The sequence below is a fragment of the Lontra canadensis genome, unplaced genomic scaffold (genome assembly GCF_010015895.1).
Source record: "Lontra canadensis isolate GAN:19392208 unplaced genomic scaffold, GSC_riverotter_1.0 scaffold1, whole genome shotgun sequence".
Taxonomy (NCBI): Eukaryota; Metazoa; Chordata; class Mammalia; order Carnivora; family Mustelidae; genus Lontra; species Lontra canadensis.
The window spans coordinates 79,260,029-79,264,778 of record NW_022630995.1 but is presented as its reverse complement, the minus strand read 5'-3'; the positions used below and the strand labels follow the sequence as shown (position 1 = coordinate 79,264,778).

At 35.7% G+C, this 4,750-nt stretch overlaps 1 non-coding gene across 1 annotated transcript; it reads left to right on the top strand.

Moving 5' to 3' along the window:
- Nucleotides 1–3,769: 3,769 nt before the first annotated feature.
- On the top strand, nt 3,770–3,881 carry LOC116871780. Its single transcript, XR_004383503.1, has one exon. It is a non-coding gene; the product is annotated as a U6 spliceosomal RNA (small nuclear RNA).
- Nucleotides 3,882–4,750: the final 869 nt, after the last annotated feature.

The following is a 4,750-nucleotide window of genomic DNA, read 5'->3' as shown; positions in this document are numbered from 1 at the left end:
TTCTCCCCGCTCCACACCCCACACCACATTTAAGAAGGGCCTATTTCATCCAGTCCACCATATCCAGCTATCAAGAGAAAATTACAAGACCTGTTGAAAGGCAAAAATATCTTTTGAAAAGACAAAGCTGATGTCAGAATCAGACATGACAGGAGTGTTAGAATTATCAGACTGGGAATTTAAAATAATTATGATTAATATGCTAAAGCTCTAATGGATAAAGTAAAGAACAGGTGAACAATGTAAGAAAAGAGATGGAGGGGCGCCTGGGTGACTCAGTGGTTTAAGCCTCTACCTTCAACTCAGGTCATGATCTCAGGGTTCTGGGATCAAACCCCACATCAGTCTCTCTGCTCAGCAGGAAGCCTGCTTCCCCCTCTCTCTCTGCTTGACTCTCTGCCTACTTGTGATCTCTCTGTCAAATAAATAAATAAAATCTTAAAAAAAAAAGGAGAGATGGAAATCTAAAAATGAATGAAAGAAATACTAGAGATCAAAAACAGTATAGTAGAAAGGAAGGTCTTTGATAAACTTCCTAGAACACTGACCATGGCTGAGGAAAATACATCTGAGCTAGAGGATATATCAGTAGAAACCTCCAAAACTGAAAACAAAGAGAATAAAGACTTAGACAAAAAACAGAAATGAATATCCAAGGACTGTTGAAAACCATGGCAAATGGGCTTTGCCTATGTGATTGACTTAAGGATCTTGAGGTGGGGAGATTATCCTGAGTTATCTGGGAGGGCCCAATAAAGGGAAGGCAGAAGAGTGAAAGTAAGAGGAGATGTGAGGATGGAAACAGAGGTCTTGTGTGTGTGAGAGAGAGAGAGATTGGAAGATGCTACACAATTGGCTTTGAAAGATAGAAGGAGGAAGGAGCCACTAATCTGTTAACCAAAAGATGTAAATAGTTTCTAGAAACAAACAAGGCAGGGAAATTGATTTTTCCTTCAAAGTCTCCAGAAGGTACCACCTGTGCCAACACCTTGATATTAGCCCAGTGAGAATGATTCTGGATTCCAGATTGTTAGAGAAAATATTTGTGTTGTTTAGACTACAAAGTATGTGACAATTTGTTACAATAGCAAATAGGACTCTAACATACTCCTTCAGTGTGACCAGGGACAACGTGGCAGGGGGTGGGGACAAGGTATATATATGTATATACGCACATCTATTGCAATTACAAGATGTTGTGAAAGCAAAATAAACTATGAACAATACTTTTGGCAGCATGGAGTAGTATGAAACTAATTGCCTGCAAGATTAAGAAAAAAGCCCAAAGAAGTAATGACATTGGAATTTATTCTTAAAGAGCATCTAATAAATATGTGGTAAAGCATTCTGGACAAATGAGTTAGCTTAATTAAAGGATGAGCTCATAAAAGCATCCAGAAGACGTGAAAAAAAGTAAATGTTACCAGAAACATTTTTTTAAAAGTGTGTGTGTATGTGCACATGTGTGATAGAAAGCAAGAGGGTGGGAGTGGTTTGAATTGAAACCAGAGAGTTGGATTTCTAAGGACTTTGGGTTACATGTAAGGAGATTGAAAATTATTGCTCAGGCAATAAGAAAAAGAATCAGATTTCGTAATTTACTATTTATTTTTAACAAACTATACTCCGTCCATAGTTTGAAATGATGATAATTAAAATTAATATTCCATTGTCCTACTCTTTCTAATAACTGTATCCTGCTTCTTGAGGTCACTTACTTTTGCCCTTTTATTTTTCTTCCAATATTTACCTTAATCATTTGAAATAACATATTTATGCTGCTGACTTATATTTTTCATTATCAACTTTCATATCTGCAGAAAAAGGAATTTGAAGATGAAGCTCTCTTTCACAGACCCCTCCTCCTGCAATCCCTTCACTGTAATTGTTATAATTATGTTATAATTTCTTAAAGTTAATAGTCACTTGGTGTTTACATTGTATGTCTCCCTTTATAACTGAACCATTGCACTCCAATTACATGTCCTTTCTTTTTTGAAAGCTGCTTCTTCTTCTTCTTCTTCTTCTTCTTCTTCTTCGTCTCCATTGGCTCTCTACCCACCATTCATCTCAACTGAAAAAAAAAAATCATAAAACTTCTCTTGTAAAGGCAGCACAACAGTTTCTCTCTCTCTTTTTTTTTCTCCTGAGAAATATCTTACTTAAGGCCTCTAACCTTCTGCTCCAATCTGGACTGGCTAAGCTTTTCATTGTAATACCTTTGTGACTTTATATTTTATCATATAAACGAGGACATCTTTGAGAGTGATAATGTTTTATTGAAGTTACATCAGAACAAGTGTAAACCCAAACTGCCTGGAACTAGCTAAATTTTCTCTGTATATTGCTTTTTTATTCTCCTGTTTCCTGTGCTACATCTTTTCCTTTTTCTGATATTTTCATTTGTTTTTATTTGGTTGTACTCCAGGGTCATTTGAGAATCGTGCATGAAAAAGTACTCCATACTTCATATTGTGGCTTGCCTTCATATAAAATGTTAGAGATAGAAAGTCATTTTCTATCAGAATTCTGAAGACATTTCTTTATGGGTCCTACATTTTAGATGGGGAGATGTCTGAGCCATGCAGATACTCTAGTCTTTGGAGTAATCTATTTCTCACTTTCAGGAAGATTTTTGTATCTTTTGCCTCTGATATTGTCAAATATTATTGCATGTAAACTATATTTCTTCTTTCAGGAGGCTTTAATATTTTTTTCTACTTATACATGGTACTCATGTATATCATTAAGGTAAGGTTTAATATGGATTTTTCTTTCTAAATTAATTATGTGAGGTGGGAATCTTACAGTAACAGATACTGTACCACTTACTGTACCCTTCATATAATTCTGTTTTTCTTTCCAGCCATGTAAATTACCATATCCTGTTAGATTTTGATCTACCGATATTTTGATTTGTTACTGTATATAAACATTTTGTTTTCAATTTTGTGCTATTATCACTTCTCCAAAGAGGTGGTTATACATTTTTTAAACTCACTCGATGTCATCACAAAAGTCTTTGAGTGAGTAATAAAGCTTAATAAGTGTGCTTAAGTCAACATTTAAAAAAAAATTTGAAAGATTTCATTTATTCATTTGAGAGAGATAGAAAGGAAAAGAGAGCACAAGCAGAGGGAGAGGCAGAGTGAGTGGGAGAAGCAGACACACCGCTGAGCCAGAAACTGGACATAGGACTTGATCCCAGGACCTGGAGATCATGACCTGAGCCTAAGGAAGACACTTACCCATCTGAGCCACCACGGTGCCCCTCAAGCCACCATTTCAAACAAAAGCTATTATTATTATTATTATTATTATTTTAGGAAATTATATTTGGGACACCATGAAGACAGATAAATTAGGGAAAGCGTAGAACCAGGAAAAATATTTTACTTGCATAGGAAGAAAGTGATGAGAACCTGTGATGGCAATAGTGGTGAAGAATTGATTTAGAAATTGTTCCACTGTAGTTGACAGGAAGGAGTTGAAGCTAATCTTAACTCTGCAGTAGAATGAAGGATGTCAGTCCTTGATGAGAAACTGATAATGGTTTTTTGAAGTTTCTCCTTTATCTCTCTTTTACCTTTCCTTACTAATTAAGAAGATAATTCTACCATATCCAAGCATAATTGCATTTATATAGTCTGTGAAAATATAGGACAATTAGAGCAACTGTCAATTCATTTGCTAATAAGATCCTTATAATATGAAGGATTCTAGAAAAGTTTATGCATACCTGAGTCTCAATTCTTCTCTGTTTTCTTAAGTTAAAAAATTTCTTGTGCTCAACATATACTAAAATTGGAACAATGTAGAGAAGATTAGCCTTGCCGCCATACAAGGCTGATGCACAAATTCCCAAAGCATTCCGTATTTTTAATCTAAGACCAAAGAAACACACAAATGTTGTGAAGAACAGTTTCAGGTCAAGAAAGAGGAAAACAAGGCTCTGTCTGAGGAGGAAGAAACCAAGAAATAAAACTCCTTCTCTTTGGTCTGTACATAGTGACCTCAGCAATAACACAGATCAGTTATTCAATAAAACAAACCTTTTCTGCCAAAATAAAATTCTTAAGGATTAACTATTTAAGAGTGTGAAAATTTAGAGACGTCCCTTAGGTGATGTCAGTTTGCTTATTTAGAGTATTTTGAAGAGATCTTAAAAAGATGTTAATTTCCTATTAATGTCCAAGTTGACCAGAAACAGAACTCCATCAGTCACACATCCCACAGATCACGCTCCCCTTCCTCCATATCACTTCTCTTTCTCCCCTTCAGTTCTTTGTCTTCTTTGTGGCTTATCTTTCTAAAACATTATGAATAGTTGGAATCATAAAGAAGTAAAAGAGAGATAAAATACATTTTTGTATGTAGGGGAGTTCTGACTTGATGGAATTTATTATGAAAAATGGTACCCCAAACTTCAGTCCCTGTTCTGCAACTTCTAGTTATTCCTTGAGTTGGACTCTGGTTTTGACAAATTCGCTACATTTCCCAGAACTCACTTTCCTTAAAGTTGTGGGTGTAGAGTTTGCCTCCATTTGAGAGGCAAAAGTGATATAACAACCATAAATCTCTAATGGTCTTCTAGGTAGGTTTATAAAAGATGGACACAGAAATGCTGAGCATGGAAAAGTTTCTTTTACTTTCTTTTGTTTTGCCTCCTGGTCTTCCTCCAGTCTCCTAGCTTCACTGACCAACAGTCACCTCAGTAATACCATCTCACGTTCGCTATGGGCCTACAGAG